The sequence below is a fragment of the Mustela lutreola genome, chromosome 11 (assembly GCF_030435805.1).
Source record: "Mustela lutreola isolate mMusLut2 chromosome 11, mMusLut2.pri, whole genome shotgun sequence".
Classification (NCBI taxonomy): domain Eukaryota; kingdom Metazoa; phylum Chordata; class Mammalia; order Carnivora; family Mustelidae; genus Mustela; species Mustela lutreola.
This window is the reverse complement of record NC_081300.1, coordinates 49,371,412-49,385,803: the sequence shown is the minus strand read 5'-3', so window position 1 is coordinate 49,385,803 and position 14,392 is coordinate 49,371,412. Positions and strand designations below refer to the sequence as shown.

General features: G+C 40.7%; 1 protein-coding gene and 1 pseudogene across 7 annotated transcripts in view; both read left to right on the top strand.

The window, feature by feature from the left end:
• LOC131810962 (large ribosomal subunit protein eL8-like) overlaps positions 1 to 8,359 on the top strand; it is a 46,241-nt pseudogene extending 37,882 nt beyond the window's left edge.
• Positions 8,360 to 9,020: 661 nt separating this feature from the next.
• Positions 9,021 to 14,392, top strand: part of GREB1L (GREB1 like retinoic acid receptor coactivator) — a 272,164-nt gene continuing 266,792 nt past the window's right edge. For 6 of the 7 annotated variants that reach the window (XM_059138916.1, XM_059138915.1, XM_059138914.1 and 3 more), the window contains exon 1: positions 9,022 to 9,184. The gene's annotated coding sequence lies outside the window, so the exon portion shown is untranslated. Of the gene's footprint in view, positions 9,185 to 14,392 lie in introns of all 7 variants that reach the window. The other variant, XM_059138920.1, reaches the window with a different exon arrangement.

Below are 14,392 nucleotides of genomic sequence, written 5' to 3'. Positions count from 1 at the left end.
TTAATGCTAGGAATATATTCAGACATCTTATTTTCTGTTTATTATGCTTTATCGTTTTTTCCTCTTTTCCTGACTTTTGTCATTTTGGTTAAGTTTCCTTTGTATGTTTTCCCTCCTCAAATAATTTGAAAGTTTCACAACCAAATATGGCCATTATCATTAAAATTTTAAAAATCGAACCAATATGTGCTTATGAATATAAAGAAAAAAGGGTACATATTCTTGCCTTATTCTCCTCCCCAAACACATTGAGACAGTTAGAATTTTCCGTCCAGGGATCCATACCTCCCACATTTGTTCAAATAAACTGGAACTTTAAATCTAGACTATTTTTAATATTTAAATTTTTGCTTTCCTATGCTATGAACCCTGTGTTAATATGTACATTAGATTTTATGAAAACTATCAGTAATTATTTATTTATAAAATTAAATGAAATAAAATAATTTTTATACTTTACTGGGTTTTTACTCTCCCGTGTTTTTTCATTGCAGGCAACGTCAAATGCATTGCAAAGAAACTTAATAGCAAGTAGAATTTTTGTTCCTTTTTTTTTTTTTTTAAAGATTTTATTTATTTTTTTGACAGACACAGATCACAAGTAGTCAGGGAGGCAAGTATAGAGAGAGGAGGAAGCTGACTCCTTGCTGAGCAGAGAGTCCCACATGGGGCTCGATCCCAGGATCCTGGGATCATGACCTGAGCTGAAGGCTTTTACCCACTGAACCACCCAGGCATCCCAGAATTTTTGTTCTTTTAACAAAACTCTGAGGCAAGTTTGAAACACAGCTTGATAAAGGTTTTAACTCTAGTTTTGATTTTCTCAAATCTGCCATCTTCCTCATGTTATCTTCCTTTGTGGTATTGGGGTGGTTATAGCAATTTAGGCTTTGCAAAAGCACATCACACAGTGAGAATGGTAGAATTATTTTCCTAAACCTTTAAATGAAGCATCACCCTTTACTTTAATTGGAGTAGTCCAAAACAAACTTTGTGACAAGAAAATGCCATATGTATTCATTGGTTTAGACCTATATTATTGTCCATTCTTGATCCAATCACAAGATTAAGGCAAAGGAAATTATAGTGTGCACCAAAGTGGGAAAGTATGGTGTGGGAGGCAACTAACTATACTACAGCTTTGTCTGGAATTCCAACTGATACAGTTTTCCTTCATAGTCCTTCCTTCACAGTCCTATAAATATTTTTCTTATAATGTTGCAGATTAGATGTCAGAAGACGATCTAATTATTATTATTTTTTTAAAGATTTTATTTATTTATTTGACAGACAGAGATCACAAGTAGGCAGAGAGGCAGGCAGAGAGAGAGGGGGAAGGAGGCTCCCTGCAGAGCAGAGAGCCCAATGCGGGGCTCGATCTCAGGACCCTGGGATCATGACCTGAGCCAAAGGCAGAGGCTTTAACCCACTGAGCCATCCAGGTTCCCCCACATAATTTTATTTTTTAACCCTAAAGCAGAAATTTCACAAGGATATGTGTAAGTGTATCAAATAATCTTGCCCTTTCAAGCTGAATACAGAAATTTATAAATTTATATTTATCTCCGGATAATTTTCTTCTAGTATCTGTTTAAATACTGCCTCCCCATTTTAACTCACATATAATAAAACTTAACCTTTTTAAAAAAGATTTTATTTATTTATTTATTTATTTATTTATTTGTCAGAGAGAGAGAAAGCGCAGGCACAAGTAGGGGGAGTGGCAGGCAGAGGGAGCAGCAGACTCCCCACTGAGCAGGGAGCTTGAAGCGGGACTCAATCCCAGGACCCTGGGATCATGACCTGACCCGAAAGCAGACACTTAACCATCTGAGTCACCCAGGTGTTCCAAAATTTACCCTTTTAAAATGTACAATCCGTTGGTTTTGAGTATGTATATTCAGAGTTGTGCAACCATCACCACAATCAGTTTTAAAACATTTTCATCACCCCAAAAAGAAACACAGACCCATTAGCACTTATTCTCCATTTCTCCCCAAACCTCCTAGCCTCAGGTAGCCCCTAACTTACCCCCTATCTCTGTGGATTTTCCTACTCTAGACATTTTGTATAATTGGAATCATAGAATATGTGGCCATTTTTTTTAATGTTATTTATTATTTATGTTTGACCTTTTCCACTTAGGATAATCTTCTCAAGTTTCATCTATTTTGGAGCATGCATCACTACTTCCTCTTTTAAAAACAATGACTGAACAATAGTCCATCGTACAGATGTACCATCTTGTTTATCCTTTTATGGGTTGGTGCACATCTTTGGCTACTATGGATAATGCTGTTATAAACATTTGTGTAAAAAGTTTTTGTGTGAATATTTTAAATTCTCTTGGGTGTATATCTAGGAGTGGGATTGCTGGGTCACATTATAATTCTACTTAATTTTTTGAGGAACTGGTGAATCATTTCCCACAGTGGCTCTGTCATTTTACATTCCTACAAGCAAAGTATAAGGGTTCCAATTTCTCCATATCTTTGCTCACATTTGTTATTGTATTTTTAAAAACAAATTTTAAAACTTCTTTCTTATTATGGTGAACTATATATAACATAAAATTTATAATTTTAACCATTTTTAAGGATATAGTTTTGTATAGTCCTGTGACATTAAATACCTTCACATTTTTGGGCATCCATCCCCATCATCCATCTGCAGGACTTTCTTCATGTCTTACTCTAACCTTAACTGTACCCATTACACAATACCTCCACATCACTTCCCCCACCTTGGCGCCAGCCCAACCACCACTCTACTTTCTGTCCCTATGAATTTGGCTCCTCTAGGTACCTCAGAGAAGTCGAATCATATTCTATTTGTCCTTTGTGACTGGTTTATTTTGCTTAGCATGATGTCTTCAATATTCATCCATGCTGTTGTATGTCAGAATTTCCTTTCTTTTTAAAGATGAATAGCATTCCATTGTTATTTTCTGTTTTGTTCTGTTTTGCTAATGGCTGTTCTAATGGGTATAAAGTGATATTTCATTGTGGTTTTGATTTATCTTTCCCTAGTGGCTAATTATGTTGAGTGTCTTTTTGTATGCTTATTAGCCATTTGACAATCTTCTCTGGAGAAATGTCTGTTCAAATCTTTTTGATTTCATTTTTCATTTGGATTAGTTGTCTTTTTATTGTTCAGTTGTAAGAGTTCTTAATATATTTTGGATAATAGATTTTTATCATACCTATAATTTACAAATATTTTCTCCCACATTGTGGGTTATTTTTTCACTTTCTTAATACTAGCCTTGGGGTACAAAAGGCTTTTTAAGAAAATCATTTATTTATTTGAGAGAGTATGCATTTGTGGGGGGGTGCAGAGGGAGAGGGAAAGGGAGAAGCAGACTCCCTGCTGAGCTCAGAGCCCAATTTGGTCCTCTATCCCAGGACCTAGAGATCATAACCTGAACCCAAATCAGACCCTCAACCGACTGAGCCACCTAGGTGCCCCTGATACACAAAAGCATTTGATTTTATGAACCAATTTATCTGATTTTGCCTTGTTGCTTGTGCTTTTGGTGTCATGTTAGGAAACCGTTGCCTAATGCAAAGTCAAAGAACTCTGTAAATAGAGTTTTAGACTTTCAGCTTTTACATTATATTTAAGATCCATTTTGAATAGATTTTTATATCTTTTGGAAGGCAGATTATTTTGATACCCTTGTTGAAAGTCAATTAACCATAGATTCATGGGTTCATTTCTGGACTCTCAATTCTATTCCATTGATTTATATGTCTATCTTTATGTCAGTTCCACTGTCTTTTTTTTTTTTTTCTTAAATTTTATTTATTTATTTGTTAGTGTGAGAGAGAGAGAGAGAGCACAGTCAAGCAGAGTGGCAGGCAGAGGCAGAGGGAGAAGCAGGCTCCCCGTGGAGCAAGGAGCCTGATGCGGGACTCGATTCCAGGACACTGGGATCATGACCTGAGCTGAAGACAGATTCTCAACTGACTGAGCCACCCAGGCATCCCAGTTCCACTCTGTTTTATTGTAACTTTGTATTGAGGTTTAAAATTGGGAAGTTCATTCTTCTGACCTTCTTAATTTTTATTTTTTTATTTTCTTTTTTCAAAGACTTTATTTATTTGAGGGAGAGAGTGTGCACATGAGCATCAGGGAGAGGCAGAGGAAGAAGCAGGCTCCCTGCTGAGTAGGGAGCACGACGTGGGGCTCCATCCCAGGACCCTGGGATCATGACCTGAGCCGACGGCAGGTGCTTAACTGACTGAGCCACCCAGATGCCCCTGACCTTCTTAATTAAAAAAAAAAAAATTGTTGGGGCGCCTGGGTGGCTCAGTGGGTTAAGCCGCTGCCTTCGGCTCAGGTCATGATCCCAGGGTCCTGGGATCGAGTCCCACATCAGGCTCTCTGCTGGGCAGGGAGCCTGCTTCTTCCTCTCTCTCTTTCAGCCTGCCTCTCCATCTACTTGTGATTTCTCTCTGTCAAATAAATAAATAAAATCTTTAAAAAAAAAATTGTTTTGACTATTCTGAGTCTCTTGAATTTTACTACAAATTGTAGGGCCAGCCTGTCATTTTCTACAAAAATAAAACAAGACAAAACAAAACCAGCTGGAATTTTGATAGAAGTTGTGTCGAATCTAGATCAGTTTGGAGTTTATAGATACCTTAAGAATATTAACTCCAACAACACATGATATGTTTCCATTTATTTAGGTTTTTAGTTTCTTTTAAGGATGTTTTGTTGTATACTACAAAATAGATATTGTATATCGCAATTATATTAATATATAACATTTATTCCATCTTTTTAAAAAAATATTTATTTATTTGAGTGAGAGAGAAGGGGGAGGGGCAGAAGGAGAGAGAGAGAGAGAGAATCTTCAAGCAGACTCCTTGCTGAGTGTGGAGTTCAAGACAGGACTGGCTCTCAGGATGCCAAGATCATGACCTGAGCTAAAATCGAGAGTCAGATGCTTAACCAGCTGAGCCCCTCAGGTGCCCCATATCATCTATTCCATCTTGCTTCTAAAACTTCCAACATATGAATTTGGATCTCCTGGATCTTTTAAAAATATTTATCTTTTCTTCCATATTTTCTACTTTTTTGTTGTCGTTGTTGTTCTACATATTGGAAGGACTCTTTGAGATGGTCTTATAATTAATTAAGTTTTCAGCATGATCTTTTCTTCTATTAACTGCTTCTGTAGTCTTTTCAACTTAAATTATTCATGTACTTTTTAATTTCTGAGGATATTCTGGTCTCAGATTGCTCTATTTTCAACCTGTCTTTATCACTCTTTAAATTTCACTAAGAACATGAACAGGTTCTTTAAAAATATTTTCTCCTATTTCCTACATTAACTCCATTTTAGTGAGTGATATCTGCTTTAATTTGGCCTCTTCTTTCAAACAATAGATTTCCTCCTAATGATTATCTGATTTATCTGCTCATATTTATAAAGGAAGATCTAGATCACTCACGGCTGGTAACTGGCATCCCATCTGAAATTAATTTCAATTTCCCACAATGAGTCTTTTCTTTTTCTTCTTAAGATTTTATTTATTTATTTGACAGAGATCACAAGTAGGCAGAGAGGCAGGAAGAGAGAGAGGGGGAACCAGGCTCCCTGCTGAGCAAAGAGTCCAATGCGGACTCGATCCCAGGACCCTGGTATCATGACCTGAGCCAAAGGCAGAGGCTTAACCCACTGAGCTATGCAGGTGCACCTCCACAATGAGTCTTATCCTCTGAGGATGGTGGTACTAGGTTGGAATTTGGTTTCCCTCAATGAACTGGTAGGAAAGTAGTGCCCATCTTCCTCCTCAGAGATAATGGTTGATGGTAGACAGGATGCTGAGTCACCAAGCTTCAAACCTTAAGTTGAGAGAAAAAGGTACAGAGAGAGGAAGCAAGGGAATAAAATATTGGAAACTACATCCAGGAAAGAACTTTGGGTGTGACTGTTGGCACATGGAACTCGATGGAAGCAAATAAATATGAAGTCTACTATGTATCTGAGGAACTGCTTTGGCAGATAAGCCACAAGCTTGGCCTTAAAAACCTTTAATTGTAAAAGAACTCTCAGGATCCCAAACTTGTACTGCCAGGAAATGAGCAAGGAAAACTGTGAAGTCTCCAAGGAGGGAGTTCATCCCCAAGCCCACTTCAGAAGTGGCCACGAAGGATATTGAACAAGAAAGAGTCTTCCAGAGTGTGGAACAAGGACTACAGAGATTAATGCAGAAGGATGTACATCCTTGAAAGCAGAACCAGAACGTAATTATAGAACTTCTCCCATTGCCGAGACAGAGGATCATCACAATAACAACTTGGAAGGATTCTATTATTTATAAGGTCCCCAACTGTTGTGAATCTCATATTTTTCACTGAATTTGAATTCTGATGCAGAATATCTATGGAGAAGTATTTGGGAATCATTGTCACAGAGAACAGTGGAAGAATTTGCAGCAGTTAACATTTTATAGTTTGCCAGGTATTGTGCATCGTCAAAATCCACATGGCTTCTCTCTGAGGTATGTACTATTGTGATGTTATTCTATAGATGGGGACACTAAGCTGGAGTCAAATAACTTGGTCAAGGTTACATAATAGGTAGGTCTTGGAGCCAGGACCCAGAGTGCTCACTCAGCCCTATCATATTTTATAATCACAGAAATCTATTGGGCATGATGGGGGATATATAAACCCAGGAGAGATTTATATTCAAACAAATAAATTCAGGGAAAGGGAATGTATTATCTAATAAAGGAGACATTAAAATGTTTTCAATCCAGAAATCGATTAGTATCACTAACTTTTAACCTTGGTAGAGATTTGTTTTGTTTTTTGATGAACCTTAGTTCCCACAATACCATCTAGCTCACAATACGGGTTTAATAAATATGTACTGAATGAATGAAGAATGAATACCAGAGCTCTGTAATGTTAATCTAAGGTCCTTGAATAAATCTGCCAAATTTGCTTTTACATCTCCAGAGCCTAGCGTGCTCAGCACTCCACAATGGTCCTTCAACTAAACTGAAAGAAAATTGCACTGTAGTTTTGTTTTAAGGCTACTCATTGTTGCTAGTTTCCTTATCTTTAAAGTGGATGGTGTCCCTCTCCCCAACTCTACAGAGCTTGTGAGGGATTGAGTTTTTCAAAAGTTTCTCTCACCTGCTTTAACCTCTTGTGAGCTTAGTTTGTATACGCAAGGTTAACTTGAAATCTCAGGTTTCTACTAACTCATTTCCATATGTATGTGTAGTTCTCATGGTGAGTGTGGATTCCTTTTTGAGATGTTGAGCTATACTGTTAATCATCTGCATCTCTCTATGCTGTAGTTGTTTAAAACTCGTATTGATTTCATTTACTAAGCCTGTATTGTGTGCTAGATCCAGAACTGTGGGAATACAGCAGTGATTGAAAGCCGTGTTTCCTGCCCCTGTGGCACATTAAAAGTGTTTCTATGTGATTTTAAAGACCTGACAATAGGGATTTGATTGTAAAACAAACCAAAAAACCATTTCTGCTTCTTATCACCACAAGGAACAAAATGATTTTAAAGAAAATGGCAGTTGAGAGTCTCTTCCCAGTGGAGGAGGGAGAGAACACAAATGAAATCACAAACAAATCGCTTGCTTTTGCTAGTCATTAATTGAACTATGCCTAAGTTATTTTGTGGTGATTCCACACTTCTGGTCAATTCCCTTTGGATCGACCAAAAGAGAAGGGCGGGGGGGAGGGGAGGAAGGGGTATTACATTTCGGTTCTTAAAAAAAAAAAAAATACAAGACAAGCAAACGAATGGTACTGACTTAGAGATCATAGAGATCATATGAGGTCTACTTTAATTGAAGTTGTCTTTAAACTATAATTGACAATGATACCGTAACAATAGACTGATAAGCAACCCGCTGTAGCTTCCTTATTTCCACCAACGTGCTGAGCTACCCGGGGCTATACTTGCCCCCAAGACACTAAAAGTAGATCAACTTCTCTTTACCTAGACTCTTCTACCACATGTAGCTTGGAGCTGTTTCTTCCAGGGGGCGGGCAGTTCAGTAAAGGAGTCTAGCAGCCTATCTCTGGCAACAATGACAGTTTTTAAAATGGAACTACATCTCTACTAACAGATACCACCAGCTGTGAAAAGTGGAGCGCAATCTGTCACTACAGGCCGGCCGAGCATCTCTTGAGAACGTTTGTTCCCGGCGCACCCGTCATGGTCCAGGGCCTGCTGGAAGTGGCTGCGGGTGGGGCGGACGATCCCTCCGTATCACGGAGGCTCCGGACAAGCCACCGCGAGCAGGCAGCCTTCCCCAGCGCCCGGCCGGGGTCCGCTGGCTGGGGGGATGGGGAGGGCGTGCACATCTAGGAGGTGCAAAATTTGGCTCTGGCCCGGAGCTCCCGGGTTTGTTTAGTTTTGTCCGCGTCCTGCCCCCCGCCCTACCCCCCTTCGTGCAAAAGGCCAAGGGTTTTTGACCCACCATTGCCCAGGCCGAGTTCACCCTTAAGGCCCTTTAGCCGCCGTCCTGCGGACAGAGAAAGCAATCGCGCAATGAAGCGAGAGCACTCTGTGAATTAACGCGGAATCCGCGAGAAAATAATTTTTCTTCCCGGCTGAGCGCGTCAGCCGCACTCTGGGGGGCAATCCTCCACACCCTCCACACTACCCTCCACACCCCACAGTGGCCACACACATCATTTGGGTCGTAGAGTTTGGAAATGGAGGCGTGAGCACAGGGGACTGAGGAGGGGAAGGGGCGTCGTTGGAGAGGGTGTGTGTGGGGGGGATGTCCTCAAGGAGATCCCCCATCGCGCCCACTGTCCTCAAGGAGGGAAAAGGAGCCCTAAAGGCCACTCGCGGGCGCGAGGGCTGCGGGAGGCCGAGAGGCGGGGCAGGGGGGAGGGGGCGCGGGGGTCCCCGCCGCGGAGATTCTGGGGAAGCGGGAGGGGCAGCACCTGAGGAATCCGCCTCCGGCCGCGGCGGCAGCCGCCTCGCTCCGCCCCGGGGAACTGAGCGCGCGGCAAGCGCGCCTGCCAGAGAGACGCCAGCCACCGGCGGCGCTAGCACCTCGAAGAGGGCGGCCGGAGCGAGCGCAGCGCTGCGCTGGGACCCGGACTGGGGGTGGGGAGACGAGCCCCGGCCGAGGCGAGGGCCACCCCCTGGTTCTCTGCCCTAGCGCCCCGCCAGGGCCAGGTGAGCTGCTGCGGGGACTCCGGGGCGCGGGCGCGGGGAGGCGGGGAGGTGAGAGGTGGCGAGCCGGACGCGAGCGCACGCCTCTGCCCGGCAGGAGCTGCCCTTTGGCGGGCTGTGGACACCCTGCCTGCGCGGGGAAGCGCTGCAGCTGACTTTTTCTGGAGGACTGGGAAGGCGGAGCGGGTGTGTGAGCGCCCCTGTGTTTGCGTGGCGAGGGCAGGCGCCAGTGGCAGCCTCGGATCCAAACCCCTTCTCCCTGCCGCCTTGCGTCAGCCCTCTGAGGGGACCGAGCCCGTGCGGTCCGCGCCCGGAGGCCAGAGGCCTGTCACCGCGGGCTCTTCTCGCCGCCTTTGTGGCGGGAGCGAGGAAGCCCGAGCGTGGGATGGGAGAGGCTCCGGCGCGGCGGGGAGCGCCGAGGCGCAGGCGGCGGGGGGCGCGCCGTGGTCCTGTTTCCCCGAGCCTAAGGGGCTTGTGAGGGGATCGCCCGGCGGGTGGAGGGCAGGCAGGAGGCGCGGAGGTGACGGGAGTTGGGGGAAAGGATGAAGAGAGCTCAGCTTGGGAAAGTTGAGAGCGTCCAGCGGTGGCTGGGCGGTCGCTCAGTGTCCATGGGTTTCTTTTCTCCACATCCAATGTCACTTCGTCACCAGCGCGCGCGCGTGTCCAGCCATCATTTCCATTTTTCTGTGAGTGGTGGAGGACCACTCTTAATCTGAATGAGACACAAAGGGTTGTGTTGACAGCTGATCCTGACGCAAATAGACAGCGAGGTGAGGTATGTGCTCTGGCCTGGCAAGGGTGATGATGAGGCAGTTTGTTAAAGTAAATCAATTCCCTTAGTCCCTCTTCCGAGCTCTCCATTAAAATAAATTATCTGTATAGATTCAGTTCATGGGGCTTCTCCGTTAAATCAAGCCCAAGGAAGGTCCAGAACGATTCATCTGCCTCCAACTGAGGTGGACGGATCCTGGAGAAACTCATTCAGTCATACTCCTTTCCTGTATGAACGTGACTGTCACAAGGTCCTTATCCACCCTACCCTAAGTTCTCCGTCTCCAGTTCAAAAGACAGACACCAAAATTTCATTTCTATTTTTACAACTTTAGAGCCCCCCCCCGCCCCGAAATCCCACTTAAATCTCATGTTAAAACCTAGCTATTTGAATATGGGGAAGAGGTTTTCTGTAAAAAATTTTTAAATTAAATGACCCCTTAAAAACCTCTCATCCCTCCGAACATTTTCTTATACTTTAGATCCTGGAATTCTGCTTTGAGTTTTGTGACTGTGTTCTTTTTCTTTCTGAAAATTTCTATGTGTTTTTACAAGTTGCAATACTGGAAAGTTTTTAAAAGAGAAAAAAACGTTGAAATAGTTGTTTCATTGGAAATGTTTATGATAGAATTATATGAATATAGGCATGTTTAAAGGGACATTTAATTTTTTTTTAAAGAAATAAGTATGTATTTATTTATTTATTTATTTATTTATGAGAGACAGAAAGAGAGAAAGAGAGAGGCAGAGGGAGAAGCAGGCTGCCTGAGGAGCAGGGAGCCCAATATGGGACTCTATCCCAGGACCCTGGGATCATGACCTGAGCTGAAGGTAGATGTTTAACCATTTAACCGACTGAGCCACCCAGGTGCCGTAAAGGACATTTTAAATTAATATTGAAAAGTAATGTGCATAGGGTTAAGAGTTTCACAGTGTAAAGTAAGTTTTCCCTTTCCCACTCCATAGCCCCAATGCCCTCCTTCCCAGAGGCAATTCTTGTATATTCTTCCATACATCTTCTATTTAAATGGAATTAATTATGAAAATAAAGGATGAAAGGAATGGAGTATAAGACTGAACTACATATCAATGGTGATGACTATGTGATACCCATTCATGATGACTTCAGAACCTCTTATTTGGCCTAAGGCACTTATTGCAGGAGAAGATCAGTTAGAATGCTAAAAATCTTGAAACAAATATACTGTGGAAAGCAGAACTGTTAAAGGATGATCTCTGCCTCTGCCCCCACCATCACTAGTTTCTCTACACTGTTTTTTTTTTTTTTAAAGATTTTATTTTTTATTTGACAGACAGAGATCACAAGTAGGCAGAGAGGCAGGCGGGGTTTGGGGGGCAGGAAGCAGGCTCCCTGCTGAGCAGAGAGCCCAATGGGATGGGATGGCATGGTGGGGCTCCACCCCAGGACCCTGGGACCATGACCTGAGCCAAAGGCAGAGGCTTTAACCCACTGAGCCACCCAGGTGCCCCTCTCCACTGTTTTTAATAGCCATTAAAAAAATTTTTTTTTCCCCTCCATTTTGGAGCTCTTTATGAGGTAAAGGACGAGCACTGTAACTAACTATGTCCAGGGAAGTATATTATCAGAATACATTGAAAAGACATATGTATACACTCCCATTGACATAAGATAATACAGAAATTTAGTGGTAAGGGAGAAATATGAAAACCAAGTTTAAGATATTTGAGCACATCTAGTTCCAGGCTTGTACTTATAAACTAGCTAAATGAAGTAACTTTCTTAGAAATGCTTTTTCCCCCCTCAGTTAAATAAACAAACTGAACTACTTGGTTTCTAAGGGTCCTTTTAAATCCAAAATTTTATTATTAAAATAGCACTTCTGTAGATGTTCTATGATTGACTAAGGATAACCAGTTGGACCTGTGTGTACTAGAGAGTAGAGTGACAAAAAATTTCCTGATTTGTAGATTCATAACAAGAAAATTAGAGGGGTTTAAACTACATTCCTGTTCTTATAAGATTGATATCATTGAAAAACAGCTACTTCACTTTCCCACAAAATGTCTGTTTATGTTATTGATAGAGACCAAACCCTAAGCTGAATGGGCCTCTCTCTGTGTATCACCTTGTATGGCTAAGGAGAGAGAATTTTCTTCATAGTTCATGTTGCAGATTTTTAAGGAAATTACTCTTACCAAACTCTTACTTTTCTTTTTGGTACTCTTAATTTTTTTCTTTTCACTTGTGTACTTCAAAAGAAGTTGACATAATTTACTTAGTAATTCTCACAAGCATTTAGAATGTGAATATCCCTACAGCTGGTTTATTTACTTTGTAAGTATTCACTTAGAGATCATGTTCTTAGTAGGAAACTTTTCTGATCTCTAAAACACCTGCAAACTCTGGGTTGATGATCCCTGGATCGGTTCAGGGAGCTGAGGAGTGATTGCAATGTTATGAAAATAAAAAAGAATTAGTCGCTTTTGGTCACTGTATATGATCTCAATTAAGTTTTTTTGAAAGTACCCTGTTATAAGTCAGAGAAAGACAAATACCATGATTTCTCTCTTATGTGGAATTTAAGAAACAAAACAGATGAACATATGGGGGAGGAGAGGGAAACAAACCATAATAGACTTAAAGATAGAGAACGAACTGAGGGTTGTTGAAGGGAGGCAGGTGGGGGATGGGCTAGATGGGTGGATACTTGTTATGATGAGCATTGGGTGTTGTATGTAAGTAATGAATTGCTGAATTTTACTCCTGAAGCCAATATTGCATTGTTTGTTAACTAACTAGAATTTAAATAAAAATTTGAAAAGAAAAAATATATATATACTGTAAATGGTTATTGCAAAAATCATTGATGTTAAGAAGTCACATACTTTAGAGCTTCAGAATCACCAATAAGGAATATTGTGTAATTACTTTGAATAAGTCTTTAATATGAATAAATTATTAGTGAAGTTTTAGGAATGTTTGACTGGGATGATAAGAATATAAACTAGGAGAATGAGTTTGTAAGGTAAGGTGCTTAGAGTAATCTTGATTGACAAGACTGACAAAAGTAAAAGAAAATTAAGTTCTAGCAGAAAGTTCTAAAATGGTAGTAGTTTTTATTTCTTCCAGCTCCATTCTCAGTCTTGCCATATGAATATATTTTTTTATAAATGTCTTATCATATTACAGATACATTTCTGTCCTGATTTTTTGTCAACATTTTTAATAATTTACTCCCTATTATTTGTAGTAATTTTATAATAGTTTATCCAATTAATGTACCATAATTTACTTAGCCCTTCCTCTACTTGGGAATTTTTCAGTGTTTAAAAATAATATGATGGGGCACCTAGATGGCTCAGTGGGTTAAAGCCTCTGCCTTCAGCTCAGGTCATGATCTCAGCGTCCTGGGATGGAGCCCCGCATTGGGCTCTCTGCTCTGTGGGGAGTCTGCTTCCTCCTCTCTACCTGCTTGTGATCTCTGTCTGTCAAATAAATAAATAAAATCTTAAAAAAAAATATGATGACTGTCCGCATGAATGTACTTTTCTTCTCCTTCCTTCTTTCCTTCCTTCCTTCCTTCGGACAATTTCTTCAGAGAGGCAGTATGGTATAATTGTAAATGGGTGGACTCTAAAATTAAAGATTCAGAGTTCAGAAACTCACTCCATCACTTACTGGCAAAATAATTTATAATTTTTTTTCTCAGAACTTTTGCTTCTTGACTTATAAAATGTGTATACTAATAGTTCTCTACAAGGCTAAGATAGAAAGCAATAACATGATAAAAACACAAGTAAATGTTAGCTCTTATTTTTAATAGAACATTTCCAGATTCCTGGTAAGTTCCAAGTTACTTTCCAAAAGGATTATACAGTTTATACTGCCATTAACAATCTATGTGCATGCTTATGTCGTTTTAAAACATTTATGTTATTGTGACTAATTTGATCAATGTAAAATTGTATCCCTTTGTTTGATTTGTATTTCTTTGGTCTTGTGCAAAGTGAGAGGTTTTTTTTTCAGCAGTATTGCTACATTTTTCTAAATGGAGTGGTAGACATTTCACCGCCTCAGTCATTTTGAGTTGTACTATGAGGTGGGCATATAGAACAGGTCAGTTACACTGCTAGTGAAGACTGAATCAAATGTTCCAATAGTTTCTTTCAAATTAATTGTAGTTTTGTTTGTTTGTTTGTTTTGTTTTCTATTTTCAGTCTACGGTAACTGTTATTAGTTATTATTATTTTAAATCTTAGGAAAGTAGCTGCTGAAGTTAATAATATATCAGTTCTACCTAAGTGAAAATGTAGTCTTCTCTTTTTTCCCCTATAGGGGCTGATTTATAATTAGCATTATTGTGATCACAATTTGGTGAATTTTTACTAGGAATGCTTTTCAAAACTTGAGGGGAAAGCCAGAGAGAAGGTTTCATGAGCCCTAATCGTGGTATCTTT